At 35.9% G+C, this 25,000-nt stretch overlaps 1 protein-coding gene across 5 annotated transcripts in view; it reads right to left on the bottom strand.

The window, feature by feature from the left end:
- SPOPL (speckle type BTB/POZ protein like) overlaps nucleotides 1–25,000 on the bottom strand; it is a 61,101-nt gene that overhangs the window by 28,118 nt on the left and 7,983 nt on the right. For 3 of the 5 annotated variants that reach the window (XM_059927766.1, XM_059927770.1, XM_059927768.1), the window contains one exon: nucleotides 7,162–7,193. The exons of the other annotated variants lie outside the window; for them this stretch is intronic. The gene's annotated coding sequence lies outside the window, so the exon portion shown is untranslated. The remainder of the gene's footprint in view (nucleotides 1–7,161; nucleotides 7,194–25,000) is intronic. 5 annotated transcript variants of the gene reach the window in all.

The following is a 25,000-nucleotide window of genomic DNA, read 5'->3' as shown; positions in this document are numbered from 1 at the left end:
TACACATTCTTTTCAAGTGCACATGGAATATTCTCCACTTAGACTGTATGCTAGGCCACAAAACAAGTCTCTGACAAATTTTAAAATACTGAAAAGGTATCTTCTCTGATTGCGCTCCCTCTTCCCCCTTGGGGCTCAGGTATCCATCTTACTGGGAAGAGCAGGATGTCAACACTTCCCATTCTATTGATGAAGCTAAGTTCCCAAGTGAATGTGGCCAAGAGATGGCGGGGGTGGGGGGGTGGGGTGGGAATGTAGGATCTACCTTGGGTGTGGTGCTGCTGTAGCACTGACTGCTACTGTTGCAGCCTGTAAGGTGGGAGTCCCATACTGGGAGGACCAAGCCAGGAAGACCTGAGGGTGCCATTCCCCTCCTCTACCCCCATTCCACTAAGTGCTTAGCTCCTAGAGCAGAGATTTTCACTGGGAGAGAAATACATCACTGTACTCACTCCATACTCCAGAGACCTGACCTGGAGATACTGCCTGTGGGGCAAGGAGGCCATAAAACTGATAAGCTTCAAATCTTTTCCTAGAGAAATAGTGATTCATTTGCAAGGGAATGAGCAAGGGTGCTCTGAAAAACAGTAGAGGTCCTGGTGAAAGGCAACTGAGAGGAGACTGGAGGAATCTTGGGACATAAAAGCTAAACTGTAGGCGGGTTTGTTTGCCAGAGAGCAATGGAAACAACTAGGAGGAGCATTCCTGGGGTCAGAACATATCTCAAGCACTGATTTAGGAAACTTTTCCTCCAAAGGAACTCAAATTTGATTAGTATGTGCAGCAATTAATGCCTCAGGCCATTGCTAAAAATTATAGCGCAATTAGCCTTAGATTAGTGGATCCTAAGAGTTCTAAGTTGTCAGGGAAAGAGATAGTCAAGAACCCTGCCAATACCATTGTCATCCCAGCATTAACCGTTGGAAAACGTAGGGCTATAACCCTAGAGAAGTAACATCAGAGGCTGTGTGTGTGTGCGCACATGTGTGCGTGTGTGTGTATGTGTTGGGGGGTGGGGTGGGGGAGTGGGGTGGATGGAAGGAGAGGAAAACAGACTCCACTAAAATAACCCTGCAAGTCACTGAACAAATAAACAAGCAAGTAACAATAATATGCACTGGAAGGGAGAAACCAGCTCCAAGAATTTCTAACATTATATAAAATGTCCAGTTTCAAACATAAAATTATGCAGATTTTCTTTGCAAAAAACATGCAAAGAAACAAGAAAGCATGACCCATATAATGGGAAAAAAGTAGGTAACAAAACCTGTCTATGTAGGAGATGCTGTATACATGTGTAAAGAACTAAAGGAAACCGTGATTAAATAAGTAAAGTATGTTGACAATGTCACAAAAAATAGAGCATATCAATGTAGAGGTAAAAATTATTATTACTTTTTTTTAAAGGAAACTCTGGACTTGAAAAGTACAATAATTGAAATGGAAGAATGACATAAGGGGCCATGTTCATATACAGCAGATATGAACTGGTAGAAGAATTACTGAAACTGCTGAGAGATCAATAGAGATTATGCAATCCATAGATGAAAGAATGAAGAAATATAAACAGAGCCTAAGAGAAGTGTGGGACCCTATTAAGTACACTGAAATACATATAATGGGAAAAAAAAGACAAAATGGAGAAGAAAAAAATATTCTAAGAAACGCTGAAAACTTCCCAAATTTATTGAAAAACAACAATATATACATATTTAGGGAGCTCAACTAAATCCACGTAGGATACACGCAAAGAGATCCATAGACACATCACAGTAAAAATGATGAAAGCCAAAGATAAGGAAAAAATAGTCACTAGGATGGTTACGCTATAATTAAAAAATGGAAAATTACCAGCATTGGTGAGAATGTGGAGGAATTAGAAACCTTGCATATTGCTGGTGGAAACAAAATGGTTCATTTCAGCTGCTGTGGTATATTTGGCAGTTCCTCAAAAAGTAATTCCATTCCTAATTATACATCCAAAATAACAGAAGACAGGTGTTTGAACAAAAACTTGCACATCGATGTCCACAGCAGCACTATTCACAATAGCCAAAAGTTTATTGGCTAATAATCCAAATCATCAACTGATGAACTGATAAACAAAATGTATATCCATGCAATGGAATATCATATAGCCAGAAAAAGTAATGAAGTATGTGCTATAACATGGATGAACCTCAAAATATCATGCTTAATGAAAAAAGCCAAACACAAAAGGCCACACACTGTATGATTTCATTTACATGAAAAATCCAGAATATGATATGACATATGGACAGAAAGCAGATTAGTGGTTGCCAGGGGCTAGAGGGAGGGTGAGACATGGGGAGTGACTGCTCAGTGGGTATGGGGTTTCCTTTTGGAGTAATAAAAATATTCTGGAACTAGATAGTGGTGCTGGTTACACAATACTGTGAATGTACTATAAACACCAATCAACTGTATACTTTAAAACTGTTAAAGGACTTCCCTGGTGGTCCAGTGGGTAAGACTCCGCACTCCCAAAGCAGGGGACCCGAGTTCAATCCCTGGTTGGGGAACTAGATCCCACATGCATGCTGCAACTAAGAAGTCTGCATGCTGCAACTAAGAGCCCACATGCTGCAATGAAGATCCCGCATGCCACAAATAAGACCCGGCACAGCCATAAATAAATAAATAAATAAATAAATATTTTGGGACTTCCCTAGTAGCACAGTGGGTAAGACGCCGAGCTCCCAATGCAGGGGACCCGGGTTTGATCTCTGGTCAGGGAACTAGATCCCACATGCAGGCTGCAACTAAGAGTTCACACGCTGCAACTAAAGAGCCTGTGTGCTGCAACTAAGGAGCTGGCGAGCCACACCCAAGGAGCCCACTTGCCGCAACTAAGGACCCCGTGAGCCACAACTAAGACCTGGTGCAACCAAATAAATAAATATTAAAAACAAACACAACTGTTAAAATGGTGAGTTTTATGTTATATGAATTTTACCTCATTTAAAAAAAATATGCACATACATGTCCATATCTACATATACACACATATTTCTTTTGTCATTAAAAATAATGGAAGTAATTATAAAGTCTCTTCTGTAACTGTTGAGACTAAATTAGCCACTATTAGAGAATAAAGTACTAAAGAGATTATTTTTAATAACTCTCGAGAGACATTTTCAACAGCTGTGTAGTATTCCTAGTGTGTTAGCTATCAAGCTTCCAGACTAATGGAATATATGAATTATCCAACAAAGTTCAGGTTTTTTTCCTTAAACTCATACTGTCTGAAGAATATTATCGAAATTCTATCCAGTTATAAAATGTGACTAGCATATTTACGAGGTACCTCTTTTGTACTGTCATCTGTAATCAGCACAAGTCTTCTAGGAGCTATCTTAACCAAATGTGATGTTAATCATAACATTTTTGTGTATTAATTCTTCAACTAACAAAATGTAAATCACGCTGCAACTGTGAAATACTACCATATTTATCCTAAAAGTTATCGAACTGCTTCATGAAGTTATAACTGAAAATACTGTCTGAGGTCAAGGCAATTTTATATATATCGACTATAATTACATAATGAAATAAGTTAGTATGTAACTTAATATATAATAATATATAATGTTCAACAGTTTTGCTAAGACTTATCAGGAAGAATAAAGATAATAAAATAATAACAATACATGTATCATAAGCTTATGATAAGCTTATGTATCATAAGCTTCTTAAATCTCTTTAAATTAAGCATATGGGGACTTCCCTGGTGGCGCAGTGGTAAAGAATCCACCTGCCAACGCAGGGGACACGGGTTTGATCTCTGGTCCGGGAAGATTCCACATGCCGTGGAGCAACTAAGCCCATGCGCTACAACTACTGAGCGAGCACTCTAGAGCCTGTGCCACAACTACTGAGCCCACGTGCCACAACTACTGAAGCCCATGTGCCTAGAGCCCATGCTCCACAACAAAACAAGCCACTGCAATGAGAAGCCTGTGCACCGCAACAGAGTAGCCCCCACTTGCCACAACTAGAGAAAGCCCACGTGCAGCAACGAAGACCCAACGCAGCCAAAATAAATAAATAAATAAATGTCCCTTAAAAAAAAAAAAAGCATATGACGACTTCATGGAAGTGCAATAAACATTTATTATATGCTTAGATATATCGTGCACACTAATGGACCCTGAAGTACTACAAAGATGAATAATATATATAGTCCCTGCTTTGGGGAAGACTATAATATAGTAGGAGAGATAGATACATTCTAGATTACTTTCAATATGGTAATATGATAGAGGAATGTACCAGAGTAATAATGAAGCACTTTCAGGACAGGAAGGATGTCCTGAAGATGGTCCCTGGGCTGGATTCTAAAGGAAGCAAATTATAGGGAGATCACAAACTGCAGCACAGCTCTTAATAGCAAGGGCTCTATATAGAGACCAATGTGAATCATTGTTTTGTCATGCATTCTGTAATCTTTTAGATACTGGGCCTTTCCTTTGCCTATTAAAAGATTATAGTACCTAATTTCCCTATGGTTGGTGAGTGGATAACATGAAATTTTATATATATATATATATATATAAATAAATAATTAAATAAAGTGCTTACACTTAGCACAATGTGATTATTAGAATAGACACATAGCAAGGAAAACTTCACAGGTAACATCTGAAGACAAATAATTTGGGCAGTGGTGGTAAGGCTGGTAATAACCAAGATAATTAACGTATACAAAAAGAGTACTTAGAGGCTATCATGGGGTCTCCCGCTTCTGAGTATGATGAAATCGCTGGCAAGTGAACTAAGTTCTGCTGTGCAGAAAAACCTGGATAAAAATAAAGTAACTATCTGTTTAAAGGCATTTAGAGCTACTCAAGCAATCAGGACAGTGGGTTCCAAGATTCCAGAGAAGAGGGAAAAATCGAAAGGTAAGCTGATAGACTACAAATACCTTTTCTCTAAGAGCGTTCGCTGATTCTAGCCACAATGTAGAGTGAGAATCCGGGCTTCGTTTTGTCCAAGCTGAGGGCTGCTGCCAAGAGGCAGAAATATCAGGAATGATTTTGTTGGCCCCATGGGGTAGAAGATAAAAGTAGGTATCTGAGGGGCTAAGATCCTGATGAAAAAGTGCCCTTTAAGATTTCTGCTGAATGCTGACCCTGCAAGGAGCAGAAAGCCAAGAAGCCTTCAAAGAGCACAGCAAAGTTTTCAAATATCTCATATTGCTGAGAAGACAAGGATTAGAGTTCAGTGTCTGCCAGAGAGAGGGGCCCAAGTAAGAACACCAGGCTCTTATTTGGAAGGCTTGGAAAGCTAAGCTACAGGAGAAGAACAAACCATACGTACAAACTGCCTTAATTTGGTCTTGATTGATGTCAGTACCTGACTAGCTCAAAGTTATCAGCCCCTCTGCTTTATATCTAAGAGGGGAAAGGATGAACACTCTACGAAAGAAGATATCATCTGGAACCTTTACAATTTTCATAATGGCTAGTAATTAATTAATACTACAAGCTGCCAAAAGACAGATAAACATGACCTAAAACTAGGAGGAAAAAAACCAGGCAACTGACACAGATGCACAGAACCTTCAGACATTCAGAAGTCAGAAGACAAAATTTTCAGAATAACTGTGAATAATATGTTGTAGAACAGAGGAAAAGATGGGGAAAACTAGATGAAAAAGAGTTTTATCAAGAATTTAAGTCCTGGGCTTCCCTGGTGGCGCAGTGGTTGAGAATCTGCCTGCCAATGCAGGGGACACGGGTTCGAGCCCTGGTCTGGGAAGATCCCACATGCCGCGGAGCGGCTGCGCCCATGAGCCACAACTACTGAGCCTCCGCGCCTGGAGCAAGAGAAGCCGCGATAGTGAGAGACCCGTGCACCGCGATGAAGAGTGGCCCCCACTTGCCGCCAACTAGAGAAAGCCCTCGCACAGAAACGAAGACCCAACACAGCCAAAAATAAATAAATAAATTTATAAAAAAAAAAAAAAAAAAGAATTTAAGTCCTTAAGAAAGAATCAAGTGGAAACCCTAGAACTAAAAAACAATTGAAATTAACAACTTAATATGTAAGTTTAACAGCAAAAGATAGGAAAAGAAATCTTTTTAAAAGGTCAATAAAAGACATTTGTACTGAAGCAGAAAAAAAATATGGAAAATGCAAAAAGAACCTAGGACAAATGTGACACACAGTGAAAGTCTAACGTATGTGAGTGAAGTTGCAACATTTGAAAATATAACTGAGAACTTTCCAAAATTCATCAATAAAACAAAAACTGTAATGTCTGGTGGGGCTTAAATATATGTACAATTAAAATGCATGACAACAATAATGTAAAAGGCATGGGGGGGTAAATGTAATAAAAAGCGTTCTTAACAAACAAAAAAAGTGTTCTAAGATTCTAGCATTCTTGGGGAAGTGGCAATATAACTCAATGAAACACTGTAATCACTAGGGTAAACACTAAAAGAAAAATGAGACAGCATAACAAATTATAATAGATAAACAAAAAAAGGAGAGGGAAATACAGAAAATAGTAAGATGGTAGATGATATAAATATATAAAAAAGTATTTATATTTAGATAGGCTATATACTCCCATTATCAGACTGGGTTAAGTAAACAAATCCCAAAGACATAACAACTAAGTGCAGTGTCAGATCTTGGAATAGTAAAAAAAAAAAAAAAAATAGTAGTAGGAAAATTGGTAAAAATCTGATTCAAGTCTTCATTTAACAGTATTATACCAATGTTAATTTCTTGGTTTCAGTAAGTTTAATAGTGTTATATTATTTAATATAATAACAAGGTGTTTACATTTAATTGCTATTTAATATGGGTTTTAATACGGTATTAACATTATGGGAAGCTGTATAAGGGGAAAAAAATGCAACTACAGCTGACCCTTGAACAACATGGGTTTGAACCCTGTGGGTCCACTTATATGCCGATTTTTTCAATAAATACTACAGTACTGTATGAGGGGCAATTGGTTGAATCCTCAGATTCAGAACGGTAGATACAAAGGAACTACAGATATGGAGGCCGACTATAAAGTTATATGCAAATTTTCAATTGCATGGGGGGTTGGTGCCCCTAACCCTCACTTTGTTCAGGGGTCAACTGTATTTAAGTTTGGAGAAGACTTAAATATAGGCATACCTCGGAGATACTGCAGGTTCAGTTCCAGACCCCTGAAATAAAGTGAATAATGCAGTAAAGTGACTCACATGAATTTTTTTATTTCCCAGTGCATATACAAGTTATGTTTACACTATACTATAGTTTACTAAGTGTGCAGTAGCATTATGTCTAAAAAAATGTACATAAATTAAAAAATATTTTCTTGCTAAAAATGCTGACCATCATCTGACAACACAGCATTGCCACAAACCTTCAATTTGTAAAGACACATTATCTGTGAAGCACAATAAAGCAAAATGCAATAAAATTGTGCCTGTATAAGGGTAAAAGAAAGGTTTAGGTTACAAATAATGAGAAAATATATAGCTGACAAATCCTATCCAAAACAAAGCAGGTACAGCTATATTAGCTAAATTTAAAATTTAAAATAAATTTTAAAGCAAGAAGCACTCAGAGACATAAAAAGGAAAATAATAAAATGAGAAAAAAGGTCAATCATAAAAATATAATACTAAACGTGTCTGTATGCAATAGGATGATTCCAAAAATCACAGTGGGAGACTTTAATTCACTTCTCTCAGTAAGTTAAAGAACAATCTTAATGACATATATAGGTAAATATACATACCCATATTCATATATATATATGAGGGGCCAGAGGGAGGGAGAGAGGCAGGAGTTGAGGGGAGAGATATGGCACCCAACAGCAAAAGAATGCAAATTATTTTCAATGGCACAGGAATCATTTGCCAAAACTGACCATATTACTGCAAGATAAAGAAAGCCTTACAAACAAATACTGGTCATTGAAATCATTCAGAGTATAAACCTTAATCACAGTGGGATTAAGTTAAAAATCAATAAGCAAAAAGATAAGTAGAAAATACCTAATCTCCAAAAATTAAATAATAGCTTTCTAAATCTATGGGTGAAAAAAGAAATCACAATGAGAATTAGAAAACATTTTGAACTGAATATTAAAGATAAGAAATTTCCAAACTTGTAAGATGTAGTTATATCAATGCTTAGGAAATTTATACCTTTCATGCATATATCAGATAAGGAAGGCTGAAAATCAATGACAAGCTTCCATCTAAGGAAGCTAGAAAAGAGTACATCAAACCCAAAGAAAGTAGAAGAAATAATAAAAGTATGAGCAGAAAGCAATGACTAGGAAAAAAAATGTACAACAGACAACAGAAAAAAATGCAAAGCCAAATGCTTTGTATTATTTTTGAAAAAAATAATAAAATCGATAGCTTTAGACTAATCAAGGGAAACGAGAGAGGACACAAATTTACAACACCTAAAATGATGCTGTGAAGGATAATGAGGCTATCATGAAAACGTTACACCAACTTAATTGATAATTTAAGTAAAATGAGAAAATTACCTGAAAAAAATCACTTTCCAAAACTGACATACAATATGAAAGAGAAAATTATAAAGTCCTGTTTTTATTAAACTTTATTAAAAACCCTCCCACAAGGAAAACTTATAGGAATGGTTTCACTGCACAAGCTCTTCCACAAAATGGAAAACAAAAACAAACTTCCCAGCTTTGTCTGATGAAACCAGTGTAACTTTTACACCAAAACCTGTCAAGCACATTACAAGAAGGAAAGATATAGGAAAGTCTGTCTCGTGAACATACATATAAAAATCCTAAGCAAACTAATAGCAAGTCAAACCTAGGATTGCATAAAAAGTATATTTCATGACCAATGAAGTTTTAGTTGAGTAATGCAAGGGTGATTAACATCAGAATCTATTAGTTTTTTCTATTAACCAAAAAAGGGGGGAAACAGATCACCCTGACAGATGCAGAAAAAGCATTTGATAAAATTTAATACCCATTTGGGATAAAAACTCTTTAAAAAGCTGCAAATAAAAGAGAACTTCCAAAAAAAAAAGAACTTCTTTAATTTTACAAAAAGTATCTTAAAACTCATACCCACACCCCTACAGTAAGAGTTCCAGGTGAGATGAGACAAGAAAGACCACTATCAGCCTTTCACTCAACACTGCACTTGAAGTCCCAGGCAGTACCTTAAAGCAGGAAAAAAATAAAGGCATAAGAATTGGAAAAGAAAAAAGAAAATCATCATCATTCCCAGATAATACACATGATTGTGTACAAACTAACAGAATTAACAAGGAATTTTGCACAAGTTGCTGTATAACATATAAAAATCTATTGTATTTCTATATGTTAGCAACAATTAGAAAATAGAATATTTAAAAGATACCATTTATAATATAATTTAAAAATCTACTTTTCCTAGAAGTAAATCTAATGAAAGATGCTCACAAACTCTATACTGAAAACTACAAAATGGTACTGAGAGAAAAGTAAAAAGAAATATGCCATGGTTCATGAAATGTAAAATAAATCTTATAAAGAATTCTCCCCAGACTGACATATAAATTCAGTGCAATCACTATCAAAATCACAATTTTGCTTTTTGTGGAAACTGATAGATGAATTCTAAAATTTATATGGATATGCAAAAGCATTATGGAAGAACAACAAAGCTAAAGGACTATAAGTACGTCAAGTGTATGACATCAAGACTTAAGTATAAAAAATAAGTATAAAATTTCAAGACTTAAAATATAGCTATTAAAATTAAGACAGAGTGGTACTGGTGAAAAAATTAAGAGAAACTGACCAATGGAAGAAAACAGAATCTGGAAACAGATGTACACATATTGAGCACATTTATGACAAATAATGAAATGCAGTACAGAAATGATGGTCTTTATGGTCCTGGGTCAAATGGACGGTCATATAGAAAAATAAAATCTTGACTCCTACCTCACATCATATACAATGATCAATTCCAGATATAGTTCAGATATAAATATGAAAGTAAAGCAATAAAACTTGGGGTGGCGGGGAATGGGAGAATATCTTTACAACTCTGGGGTAGGCAAGTATTTCTTAAGCAGGACACAGGGTAGAAAAAGATATCTGCAATACAGGGATCTGATACAGGGCTTATATCCAGAGTATACAGAGAATTCCTATAAATTATTATAAAAAATGCAGGGAATTGAACAGAAAAATTGGCCAAAGACTTAAATACTGCATAAAAAGTAAAAAAAAAAAAAAAAAGATATCCAAAAGGTCAGTCAACATATGAAAAGGTGTTCAACTTCATTAGTCATCAGACAAATATATTAAGACAACAGTGTGATAACCACTACTCACACAACAGGATGGCTAAAATTAAAATTAAAAAAGACAATACATGTTGCCAGAGGGGAGAAATGAATCTCTAAAATTACACTGATGGTGAAAGTATAAATTAGTCTAGCCACTTTGGAAAACTGTTTGCAATATCTATTAAAGCCAAACAATTGAATACCTTGAAACCCATCAATTCCACTCCTGGGTATACAGCCAGAAGCATACATTCATATGTTCTTCAAAATATGTGTACAAGATTGTTCATTGATGGGCTCTAGATATAAATATAAAAATAAAGCAGTAAAGCTCTTGTGATTGTGAAAAACTGAAAACTACCCAGTTATTCCTAAGTAATAGAATGGATAAACTATGGTACGTTCATATAGTGAAATATCATACAGCAATGAGAATGAAGTCAGAAGAGCAGAGGTATAAGTGACAAGGTTTTGAGGAATTATGGATATCAAGGTTTGTAGTTTAGAAAACAGACTTAAAGTCAATGATAAAGGTGATTCATGTAGAGACAATAAGAAGCTGCATTTCTGGACAATTTAAGAGTTTGGGGGTAGGAGAGGACGTGGAATTATCATCACATTCAAGAAGACCATAAAAATATACATATTTATTATAACTTTACAGAAGTACACACACAGAAAAATGACACAATGAGAAGAGTGTTATTAGCTTCCTGAGTCCAGTCATGCAAAGAACCCTATTACTATTCCAGTAGGTGCTTACTAAGAGGGAACAAAAATCTCTAGCAGTTACTGCAAGTATGTTTGCTACTGGTTCCAGCAAGTCACAAACAGACTTCTTCATCCAAGGTTTTCAACTCATGGAACTGAGGAAGTTTTCTCTGCAAATGCATTTTCAGTATTATACAGAGAATCATTGTGAAAATTTATTTTATAATAATCAACTTCATAGCCAACTTTACAGAAACTTATCTGTTCTATAAGGAAAGAGTTATCTAAAATGTGTAACTTTTTCCTGAATAGAAGCAATCTAACAATATCAAGAATAAATATTTTGTAAAGGCTTTCTATATGCCAGGCCTAAGTATTTATCTAATTTGATTCCCAGAATAACTCTATGAGGAGAGTAATCGCTGCTTCTGCCAATGTTATAGGGGAGTAAACTAGAGTGCAAAAAGGCTACATAATCTGCCCAGGAATATAATGCTAAAATTTGGCAATGTCTGCCTGCCTGCCTGGATTCAGCCTAAGCTTATAATAAATTCTTAAAGACAACCTTTCTAGCATGTTATTAACAGAAAAAAACAACAAAAACCAAAACAAACAAACAAAGGGGTTTCATACTCTCTTCCAAAGTCATGTGACAGATTATATGGCCTTCTATCAACTTTATAATTTCTAGATGTCTGGATCAGATATTGTACCAAAGATGGAACTTTGAAAGCAGTACATAGTTCAAGGCAGTCAAGTGAGCACATTTATCTGTCTTTTTTATTTCCCAACATACCAACGAGATGAAAACAAATTTTTGCAAAAGAATGAAGTCATAACAGGGCTGGAAAGTACAAAAGGATGATATTGGTGGATCAGATATTTTGAGAATTTTAAGGCAGATAAATGGGAACAAATTAGCAGAGAAATCAATTAGATAGGAACAAGTCAGCAGAGAAACTTAAAGGAGAAAATCACAACAGACAACTGGGAAAAGGTCCAAAACTGTAAAATAAAACAAAATAAAACAAAATAACCCTGGTAGAAATGGAAACAATGCAGGGGACAGAATGGTACACTTAAATAAAACAGGAATAAGCTGCTTTGAACAAGTGGTCAGAAAACAAGAATTCTTGTTAATTAAAAATATAAATGGGGGACTTCTCTGGTGGTCCAGTGGTTAAGAATCCGCCTTCCAACGCAGGGGACGCAGGTCCAATCCCTGGTCAGGGAACTACGATCCCACATGCTGCGGGGCAACTAAGCCCACGTGCCACAACTAGAGAGCCCAAGCGTCCCAACTACTGAGCCCACACGCTGTGGAGCCCGTGTGCCACAACTACAGAGAAGCCTGCACTCCACAACTAGAGAAAAGCCTGCACACTGCAACGAAGAGCCCGTGTGCCACAACTAAGACCTGACGCAGCCAAAAATAATAAATATTAAAAAAAATATATATATATATATATATAAATGATAATTCCAATGGGTAAGATAAACAATAAAATGTTTATAATTAATGGAGAATAAAAGATAAAGACTACTTTTGAAGACACAAACTAAATACACAAAGAATATAGGAAATAAGAGAAGTTAGGGACCTGGAGGTCAGACAGAAGAGATCCAATATTCCAACAGGAGAGCCATTAAATGCTCCTGAAGGGGATTAAGACAGAAATAACAGAGCTATATCAAGAGAAAAAAACAGACTATTTCCACGATCTGAAGGAAGACACAAGTTCCCAGTCAGGCCTCACCAAGTACCAAGAATACTTAGTGAAAAAAGATCTATACCTAGGCACATCCTGGCAAAATTTCAAAGTTCCACCAAAAAAGAGAAAATCCTAAAACTTCTCACGTTATCTACAAAGGAACCAGTCACACTGAAATCTAAATGCTGTTAAGATATAAGGAGAAATGCTTTTAAGGTTTTTAAGAAAAATTTTGAATTTAGAATTTCATCCTCAAAATTCTTCAGGAATGCAAGCTGAAGAAAGGACATTTTCAGACAGCAAATACTTTAAAAGTCTGCCATTCTATATTGAAAATTACTCAATGAACCCAATGAACTCCAAACTTTTTTGTATGACATGCCTTTATGAGTAAAAAACCATTTGCTCTCAGTATGCATGTCTATTTATAAACTAACATATTATTATACTAATATATTTATGTATATTATAAAGCATATCAAAATTAAAATTTAAAATAATCAGATAAAATTAAATAATTTAATTTTTAATATATTCTGACACCCCCCCAAATTATCTTGTGTAACCCGTTTATGTGGATGCTTCGTTTTGAAGACCACAGCTCTAACCAAATGAAAATGAACCCTAAAGAAAGAAACCATGGGCTTGAAAAAACAACAGAATTGAACAGGTCTCAGTAGAGAAGGAAACTAAAAAAGAAACTAGGAGAATTCACTACAATTTGACACTTAGAAAATTTTCCATTGGTAAAGTTTTTATGTACATAGGATTACATTTCATTTTCTGTGAGGCCACCCTACTTTGTTCTATAGTAAGTATTTATATAATCACATTATAAATATTTCCAGGTTTAAAATTTTTAGAATTGGTCTGCAAATAAAGCAAAAAAGAAATTAAAATGCAAACACCTTGATGATGTAGCCTTAACAACGAATAATAATTGGGAGATTGACGGAGTGAGGAGAGAAATAAGACTATCATTCACAGAGGTAGGCAATACTGTCTAGAACTAAAAGCAGGCACAATTTACAGTGGGAAGTGGAACTGGGGGTGGGAAGGTGACTTCCTCTTCTTTTTACTCTTATGTAATACGAATCGCAATATAATTACGACTTCTATTTTTAAGAAGCATTATAAGCAGGAGGGAAAGCAGTACATAACACAGTATGCCCATTTAGAAAACTGAAATTGGTTACTGATGGCCATAGTCAGCTCCCATTAAATACACCTACCACCTCCATCACCCTCCGTTCATTTACTGCCTTTTACTACTGAGTTTTATGTGCACAGAACAGCTGTGTTTTTACCTAAACTATGATCTTCATGAAGGTTTTTCTGTTTTATTCATTTCTGCAATGCAAAGCCTAGCACAATGCTCAGTGTTTATTTTTTAAAAAGAGGGCGGGGACTAATTAAATGGTCTGAGGAAAATAATGGAGAAAAGCCATCTTGTAGTTCCAATCACTTAAAACCAGTTTATGTCAAGTTTACTAAAGTTCACTAAAATGCATATAACAGGGAGAGAAAGGCTCCTCTTCGAAACAGAAACAGCTGTGACTCTCAGGAGAGAGTCAACTCAGTGGCAGCACATCTAAACACAGGTCCTAGTAAAAATCTTAGGGGGCAGGAACAGGGGCTGATGAAGTATATAGCAACGGAAATACTCTGAACCCTCAAGAAAAAAAATGGCTGGGGGTGGGAAGACCATTCCTCCTTCCTGACTATATATATTCCCATAGAAGAGGAAAGCCAAAAGAGCTGGGGCGGGGGAAGTGGACGGGTACTCAGGAGTCACGGCTTATGATGAAATTACCCAGGGCGTGTGCGTGCGCATGCGCGCACACACACGTTGCTCAAATACTTCCATTTACCTTCTAGTCTCTTACTGGGGCCCTTAATTTTTTCCTACTTTGGTTATTGAGAGGCCTAAGTGAAATATCAGTTTTACAGTTTGAACTCTCTGCCCAAAATAAAAGGTGACTTTTCTTTAAAACTTGGTAATTTGACATTTTTGTAAATCAAAAGCAGGAGACTATGGGTAATTTTATATGGTCCAACCAAGTAGTGCCAGCCTCTAAGTGATTACAAATGGTAGACTCACAGGTTTATATTTTTCTAGGGCAGTGATTCTCAAATTTAACTGTGCATTAGAATCACCTGGAAGCCTTGTGAAACCAGAATACTGAGCCCCAACCCTAGGATGAATGATTCAGTGGGTCTGGGTCAGGCCCCAGAATTTGTATTTCTAACAAGTCTCAGATGGTGCTGATGCTGCTCGTCTAGGGATCTCACACTGAGAATCACATTTCTAGTGTGAGGATTAGACCAGAAAGCTATTATTACCAATAATACAAAAATCTCATCATCCCTGCTGCAGCTATCCATCTGTCCTCTACCTATGACTAAGTCTTCCGTTTTACCTGAGTATTACCCTGAGAGGTAGACCTCTGGGCTAGTTTTCAACTTCTTTGTTTCAGGATCTTATTCCAGTGTTATGGAATCTGTTTTGAAATCTACAACATCCTCTAACACTGATAGTAAGGAGGTAGTTCTAATAACATATATATGGAAACTTTATTAGTATAGGCAAAATACAGACATTTTAAGATGAACTCTTTCTCTATTTGATAAATCCTAAAAGCCATTAATACGTGTTGGTGAAGGTTTGCACACAAGCAGGGATTTAAAGCCTCTGCTTACTGTTGCCTTGTCATTCAACGCCAAGGTTCTCCCTTAAAAAAAAGAACAAAAAACTGAAAGTCAACTCCCGTGCACACACACTGTAACCCCAAAAAATCACTCCATTTCTGTCACTTTAATGTATTTTTTTAAAAAAAGGATTAAAACTAAAAGGCATTTAACATTTCTTGATATAGACGCAATGTCATTTTTCTTAACAAAGGTAAAAATGGAAAAAAGCCCTGGGGTCCACGTGTTGAGAGACCTGGATTCTATCCCTGGCCCTTTTTGGTTTCAGAACACATGCATGCCCTTTTGCACATCACTGAGCTGTTGGCTAAACAATGCATTCAGGGCAAGAATCACTAAATCCTATCCAGTTCTAACATAAGCTTATACAGTAAGACTCATACACTGTAGACTAAGATGTACTTGATATCACTACATGATTTCCTCATAGTGCAATGAACTTCTTGGGGAAAAAAAAATCGACTACAGATCACTTCAGAACCTGATTGCGTTTCCTGTAGCATTACATATTAAGGACAGTCTGGCTCTTTGGCAACCATTTAAAAAAAAAAATCATTTAAAAACAACTAGATTTATATGTCATGCTAGTTGCTACAAGTTCAATTGTTTTCACATTACTTGTGTAATGACATATACAAGGCACAATAAGAAAATTATAAGCCTATCTGCATCTATTTTAATAGTCATATCCCCTTAAAATGTATGAAGCAAATATTTCACTTTCTAAAAGGAGGCTATTTCCAGAGGAGGGTGAAGGAAAAAATACAAGTAAAAGGAGGCTATTTCCAGAAATCTTACAAAGACAGTATTGGGATTTTAAAAAATCAGCCTTATTTAAATACTTAGCATGGCAGTTTATGACTACGGTCATTAAACTTCGTGAGGTAAGATTTTAAATTATAGTAATATATAAACTGTGGTGAACCAAAACAGGGCAAGACCAGCAGTCAGGAGACTACTCACTATGGCCAAGCTGCAAGACCCCACCCCACCCCCCATTCCTTTGTTTTTTTTTACTCATTCATTTGTTCCTTTATAGTCTCTCTCTCTCTTATTCACTGACCTGTTTGAGTATCTTGGGAGGTTCTACGCTTAGCTAAACCCTGTGGACACAAGGAAGGATGGCATTATTTGAACTAGATCTCAGGGGTCCCTTCAGGTAGAATCTTTATTCAAGATCTAATTTATAAATTATAGCAACAGACTCTTTATCAAACACAAGAGGAGTAAGTTATCTCAATCAACAAACAATAAGATAACTTAACCTTATTCCTTCTTTAAGCACCAACAGTGTTTTAATCTGTTGATCTCGACTGCCATTTCTTCTGTAAAATGTTTACTAACCAACCGTTTATGTTTACTCCCATACCATTTTCTTCAGTAAAATGAATTACTCCTTAGGTACCCAAGCACTTTCATAACCAATGCCTCTCATATAGAATTAATCAAATTTATTGTAATTATTAGTACAATAATCTGTAAGATTTTACTTCACACTTTAGAATTTTACTCCTATACATATTATCTCATTTGATCCTCTAAACAACCCTGTGAAGTAGTTACTTCTATTTTACAGACAGGGAAACTGAAACAGAAGCAATATGATCTAAGGTCATAGAGTTTTAAAAAAAACCAAAAAGACAAAAAAAAATTCAGAAATTGAATCCAGGATTTTTTGGGTTTTTTTTTTTTTTTTTTCACTTTTTGGCCATGCCCCACAGCGTGTGGGACCTTAGTGCCCTGACCAGGGATTGAACCTGCGCCCCCTGCACTGGAAGCACGGAGTCTTAACCATGGGACCACCAGGGAAGTCCGTGAATCCAGGATTTTTAACTGAAAATACTATGGTTTTTTTTCAATTCATCAAATATGCTGAACTCCTTGAGATTATATTTTCATCTTTACGTACTGCCTAGTGTATACGATGGCAGATACTAAGCAAAGACATAGAGACTAGATTTGAAGTCAACTACTGGAAAGGTATTACATATTTACTAGGCAATACAAAATTTATTGCTTCCTAAAAAACAAAGTACCAGATATAATTTAGTATTACAGAATGATACATGGAACACCATCAGGGTTAAGAATTTGGTTTCTGAATTTAGAGTTAGATGCAGATCCTGAAGCTGTGTAAGCTCTCTGGGCCTCAGTTTTGTTTGTAAAATGGGAATAATAAATGGTAATTATCTCAAATGACTGGTGTACTGAATGGGAGTGTATAGAAGACGCCTAGTATAGTGTCTGGTACATAGAAAGCACTCAATAAATTAGTTTAATGTGTATGAGTATTAATATGAAACTAAAAAGTAGAACTAGTTTACAAAACAGTAATAATCTCATGAACTATGAAGAAGAACAGAGTTAAATTTGCCTAAGTATGTTTTTGAGGTTTTGTTTTTACTTTTTCAACCTTTATCACTAGGCTCTCCATGAGCTATTTACATGAGCTATGAACACTACTGCTCTCACGCTGCTGCTCTCACACTGCTTATCTCTTAACTTCCATCTCCCTTTTAATGCAAGTAATGTGGAGGTGTAGTTGTAAAAAGATAGACTAACATCCAAAGTGTCTCTCAGGAATTGTGTAAACTTCTAGAGAACTTCCTGGAGTAATGGAAATGATCTGTCTCTTGACTGGGCTGTTGTTACACAGGTGAACGTATCTGTCAAAACTCATTGAAATGTACACAAAAGAAAAGATGTGTATATGAAACAATGCAAGTTAAAAAAAAACACAAGTTTTTTTAGGTTTTATAACCCTTGAACAAGTTACTTTCCCTTTTTGGCCCTTAGCTTTCTCATCTTCAGAAAGGGAATAATTTCTCGTACAGAAAGAATATAGTGAGTGTTAAAGGAGATAAGGTCTATAAAGTACTTAGTTTCTGCACAGTTAGTTGCCAATTCTGGATCCACTTAACATTAACCCTAGGCATTTTTCAGATTTATTTGAGTCCTAAAACATTCCTCCAAAATAAAACCTATATTCTCCCCCTGTCCCTTCTCCTACTCTTCCCCTCATCTCTTTTACTTTAGGAAAATATGAGTAAACATTTGATTAAAGCTTTTGCCTCCATAGTTTTTTTTTTAACAAATCATAATAGTCTTTTGCCTTCATATTTCTCTTCCTTCTCATTTAATTACAGTCAAAAAAGTGAGAATTCCCTGGGGGTCTAGTAATTAAGACTCTGCGCTTTCACTGCCGAGGGCCTGGGTTCGATCCCTGGTCAGGGAACTAAGATCCCGCAAACCACCCGGTGCTGCCAAAAACAAAACCAAGTAACAATTCCTGTTACTAGTTTTCAAATCACTTTTTAAAAGTGTCTAAGCAATGTTCTTTGTTCTAGAATTCCAGGACACTGGAACAATTTCACATTCATCTAGCATTTACTGAGCAAACATTTATTAAGAACCTAAATCGGTCAGGCACTGGAGAAACAAAGATAAGGTCAGAGAGGCTAAAATCATATCCTTTTCTTACACCTGTGAAGGATCTATTGGGTTGGCCAAAAAGTTCCTTTGGTTTTTAAGTAAAAATAAAAGACACGTTTTTCATTTTCACTAAGAACTTTACTGAACTTAACGTATTCATCATTCTTCCCAAAACTTATCTTTTTGAGCAAAGAACTGTTCCAGGTGCCTTTTACAGTCTTCCAGGGAATTGAAATTTTTTCCATTAAGAGAATTTTGTAAAGACCGAAATAAATGGAAATCCAAAGGTGCAATGTCTGGTGAATACGGTGGATGATCAGAACTTCCCAGTGAAGCTGAAACAGTTTTTGCGTGGTCATCAAAGAAATGTGCGGTCTTGCATTATCCTGATGGAAGATTATGTGTTTTCTGTTGACTAATTCCGGACACTTTTCGTTGAGTGATGCTTTCAGTTGGTCTAATTGGGGTTCAGTGGAACTTACTACCTAGGATAGCTTGACCAACTACGAAAATAAACTTGAATATATTATTTTAATAACAGAACTTGTTGGAATTAATCATTTAGTTTTCTGGAAGGAGCTCAAAATAGAGGACTCCCTTCCAATCCCACCATATACACAACATCACCTTCTTTGGATAAAGACCGGCTTTTGGTGTGGTTGGTGGTGGTTCACTTTGCTTGCCCCACGATCTCTTCTGTTCCACATTATTGTACAGTATCCACTTTTCATCGCCCGTCACAATTTGTTTTAAAAACGGAACATTTTTGTTACGTTTAAATAGAGAACTGAATGTGGAAATATGGTCAAGAAGGTTTTTTTTCACTTATGTGGAACCCAAACATTAAAGCAATTCACATATCCAAGCTGGTGCAAATAATTTTCAATGCTTGATTTGGATATTTTGAGTATGTCAGCTATCTCCCGTGTGGTATAACGTTGATTGTTCTCAATTAATGTCTCAATTTGATCGTTATCAACTTCAACTGGTCTACCCAACTGTGGAGCATTGTCCGCAAGAAATCTCCAGCATGAAACTTCACAAACCACTTTTGGCACGTTTGATCAGCCATAGCACCTTTTCCATACACTGCACAAATCTGTTTTTGCATTTCAGTTGTGTTTTTACCTTTCTTGAACTAATAAAGCATACTATGCCAAAAATGTTGTTTTTCTTCCATCTTCAATATTAAAATGGCTACACAAAAATTCACCAATTTGGTAAGTTTTTTTTAATGCACGCTGATATGACAGCTGTCACAATACAATCTAACAAAATTGTTTCGAATGAACTTAAAGACAACTAAGCACCACTTGAGTCATCTTATGGAAAAAAACAAATGAACTTTTTGGCGAACTCCATAGTAAAAGGAGTTGGAAGTAGTTAAAGAGTTCTTCTGACTCACCACTGTTGCTTCCAGACTACTTTTCCAACCTAACAAAAGTGTATGGCAACTGCATGAGTCCATTCTTAAAAAATTCTCTTACATTCTTCTCTCTTGCAATCACCTACTCACCTCTCTGAGTTAGACTCCTTTATGGAGGACTTCAACCACTGTCTCCATTGTCTTCTTCACTATTCCTGCCACCACCCTGGATGACTGCACTCCAGTGGACTTCTTTCCTACCAGCATCAAAGTTCTTTTACCTTCCTGAATGATCTCACCCACTTAAAATTTTAGCAATCTTTTTCAGAGATTCTGACTTGGAACTTACTACCTAGGATAGCTTGACCAACCATGGAAATAAACTTGAATATATCATTTTAATAACAGAACTTATTCCTATTCTGTCATCAATTTAATCCCCCAACAGCTCTTATTACCAACACTTCACTGAGTCCATACCATTCTTCTTAAGTCATTACCCCCTTATGGCTTCCCTTCCTTCCTTATCAAACTCAAAACCCACAGTGCATCACTTCAAAAACTCTCTAGTAAGCATGCTTAACATTTCACTCCTTTGTTCTTTTATCACAACAATTCTGTAAACCATCCATTCTGTATCAGTCTAACCACCCACTGTATGCTCTGTTATTTGGGTTGCTGAGCAATGGTGTAGAAAATCTTTTAAAAAAGCAGAATAACAGCTTCTGAAGTGTACACTTTCATTAAATACGTACTTCTGTTTTTAACTAATTGATTTCAAGAGGATTTGTTGCAAAATAAAAGTCTTACCAAATGATGAAATAATTAAACTAGAAATTCAGCTCCTTAGTTGTACTAGACTCATTTTCAGTGCTCAACATACACAAGTGGCAAATGGCTACCATAATGGAAAGTGGGAATCATAGAACATTTCCATCATCACACAAAGCTTTACTAAACAGTGCTGCTTACTCATTCTATGGCAGAACTGCTCAACCACTATTCAGCTTCCATAACCTACAGTTTCTCACTGACACCACTTATTGCTATCCTTGTGACTTCATGAATCTTGCAAGCTGCATGAACATGGAACAGGCTGGTACCCAAAGCAGTCGATGAAGGCGGAGGCATCAAATCTCTTACCATCACCTGAGACCACGAGGAGTTAGTTACCCCTAATCATTTATGTCCCAGCCCACTTCTAATCATGGAGATCCCCACCTTGATACTGTCACTGGTTACACTGTATCTGAGATGGGTTAGGGAAAGAGAGGTGTACTTAAGATTCCTTTCAGATTTGACCACCTGTTAAAGGCAGAACTCATTATTACACATCTCTCACCTATCACTAGACTAGACCATGGCAGCAGCTGGAAATAAAAATTCTACCAAACCCACTAAGGCTTATTTTAATGCAACTATTAATAATAGTATTTCATTAAAAATTAAACAGTCATAACAAATGTTAAAGTGGACAAGATGCTGGGACAAAAGACATAAACTAGTACTATCCTAGACAAAAGCAGGAAAACCCACCATCATTGAAAAAGATAAGAGGAACTACCACTTTGGGGAACTCTAAATGATAAACTCTAGGGGAAAGAAATGGGCAAAACAGCATGCCTTAGGATACAGGGTTGTAGGGATCTATATGTCTCTATCATTACACCTTTCATGTCTATAACCATTAAAATGGCTTAATCCTCCTTAAGGAATCACACTTTCTTAAAGAAAAACATTTCATATAGTTGCTTAGTTTACAGGGGAAAAAAAGAAGAAAAAAAGGAAAGAAAGAAAAATTGAAAGAGAAAGAAATGAAGCAAAATGATCCATGAAGAGCAATGTGTTAGGAGACCCTGGATTTTAATCCAGTCTTTTCTGAAATAATGTAACGCACGGTCAAGCTAGACTAAATAAAAGGAGGCTACTGCCATCCAGCTACCAGCCCTGCCTCTCAGGGAAATGCTTTGCAAAAAAATAAACTGAGTTGTTCTTATACCTCAAGAGAACACTTTAAGTACATGAATGCCATCTCAGCTCTTCTGATGATGAGCTAATAATCCCAAGATTCTTATCACTAGCAATAATCAGTAACTACTTATGAATATGTAGAGCACAAGTATTTATCAAACAGCTGTGCTACCCACGAACAGTACTTTGCAGCAGTAAGAAATAAAGTCAGATATTAAAATATTAGCTCTAAAAAGGCATAAGGCAATGTTAAAAAGGGAAAACTATGAGCTTATCTGCAGTTATGAGTCTGTATGTGTGACTTAAAACAGAAAAAATCAACAACTAATTATGATTCACAAAAGGTACAGGAATGGTGCATCCCTACATATGATTCTAACATGATCTACATTGACTGGGGAATGAGAAGAGACTAACCACAGTCCTAACCCTGAAAAAGATACACAGGCAAAAGTATTTTTCACATCCTTGGTATTCACTACACAATTCGATAATTAAAAAAAAAAAATTAGCAACACTGCTGTCTGTGACACAAGAAAAACTCCATAAATAACAAGAAATTAAGTCTAAAACAATACGTAGCATGCTGTGGGCATTTGGTAAAATTTGCTCAACTTTCAAGTTCTGAAAATTGAGTCAACTCTGTTGGGCAGACACCACTTCCCCTAATTAAGGGGTAGCAAAACCTCACAAAATAATGAATGAACACAACCTACAATCTGGGTAGATAGTCAAGTAAGAGCAAGTGCATTCCAGTATTGTGTAATTAGAGCTTTGGGGAAATGTTGCAGACTCACTCAATAAAAGGGCCTACAAAACTTTTCACCAGCTTGCAAAATCTTAAAACCTGTCCCATGTTTAGCAAAAGTTAGGCAGAAATGCATCATTTGTAAGAAAGTCAGTAAACTATACAGTGAAGTTGTAATTTTCATGACAGTCTCATTTTCCTTAAATTATACTTACATTTGTTTTATATTCTGCATCTTATCAACTGACAAGGCAACCAGAATCATTTGATGGGTTTTATGAAAATATACATGTCTCTATTCCACTTTCCCTTGGTGTGCACATGGGAGGGGTACGTGGGTATGAGTGAAGAAAGGAATCGTGTATATTTTGAAAAACTAGCCATACCACTTTACACCCACCAGAATAGCTAAATAAATGAAACAATATCAAGCAAACGTTGCAGAGTATGTGGGACAAATAAATCTCTCATTCATTACTGAAAAGACACTTTGGAAAACACTGGGTAATGTATACTAAAACTGAACAAAAGCACACACGATCCAAAAAATTCTACTACAGCAATATGCGCAGATGTGCAGCAAAAGATATGTATTGATACAAGAACATTCTATAAGGGGCACTATCCATTGCGACTCAAAACTGGAAACAACCTATATGTTCATCAACAGTAAAATGGATAAATTACGGTACATATACATAGTCATACAATGGGATGGAAAACAACAGAATGAGAATGAAGAAGCTACCACTACACACTACACAGATGGATCACATAAAAACTGATGTAAGAAGCCATACACAAGGGTGTTGATGCTGTATGATGTTACATGCCTGTCTCTGAATGTATGTTATACTCCATAAAAGTTTATGTAAAATAAAAAAGCAAATAAATATTTAATAAATAAATAAGCAACCTTGATGCCTAAATGTTAATAATACAATCCTATTCTCAGAGCCATGTTCCGAACTCCACCCTAAAATTGGGACAGAACACTTTTTAAAATCTTCCCTCATGCTAATCTAATACATTTTTATATTAAAACAAAGAAGGCTATATTAGGGTAACAGAATGCAAGAGTCATATCCTTTCTAGGAGAGAAAACACTAATCTGAAAAGAATTTTAACACCAAAACTCTCCCTCTCCACATTACCTTGACCACACTCAGATCTTCACTACCCTTCCATCTACCAAGAGCTCACTCTTCTCTGCCATTTATTTAGTGGAAACATTTTTAAAGTAATGAACTACCCTAGAAAGGTAGTTATGAGGATTGAAACAAAAAGAGCAGATATATGAAGTCTTCAGCACTGTGCCTAAGCACTCAATGACTAAACAGTATTAAAAAATCCCAAATAGTGAGTCTTACAGGTCAAGGGTTATTTCCAATTCATCACTGTAAACACAGAACCCAGCATTTAACAGTTGGTCAATTTTATGGAGTAAATGAATGATATGAGCTCAAAACAAAAAGAATAAAATTAAAACAAGGCAAAAGTGGAAAAAAGGGAAATATCAAGAAGTTCAAAGTAAGGCCTTACTTTTATATCAGGGTAAATGACAAGATTTTAAATCTCAAATGAAGCAACAGAATCAGGTACATATTAAAACCATTAAAATAAAAAAAAACTGCCTCAGTATTACCTTTCCTCCATATACTTCAAAATGAAGAAGTCAGATGTCTTAACTAAAATTTAAACATGGTTCTTTAATATAGAAATCCTTTAAAAATATTTCTGAATGAATTTCTTATGAGTTTGACAGGAATCATAAGTATATAACAGGTTATTTTAAAGACATCTATCATAGCATGTCAATATTCTGACTAAATATGTCATAACAGAAATGAAAGGAAAACGGATTTCAGTTGAACCTTTATACAGTGGTATTATTTTTATTTTAGATATCAAAATCATCAAGACTGCAATCTTATATTAAACTTAAAAGACAAATTAATAAGATACTTTAATCTCCATCGTGTGCACAAAACACCAATGAACCATTAGATAAGGTTCTAATGGTTCCCTTTTTCCCTTCCT

The sequence above is a fragment of the Balaenoptera ricei genome, chromosome 7 (assembly GCF_028023285.1).
Source record: "Balaenoptera ricei isolate mBalRic1 chromosome 7, mBalRic1.hap2, whole genome shotgun sequence".
NCBI lineage: Eukaryota > Metazoa > Chordata > Mammalia > Artiodactyla > Balaenopteridae > Balaenoptera > Balaenoptera ricei.
The sequence above is the reverse complement of the archived record's forward strand: the minus strand, read 5'-3'. Positions and strand labels throughout refer to the sequence as shown.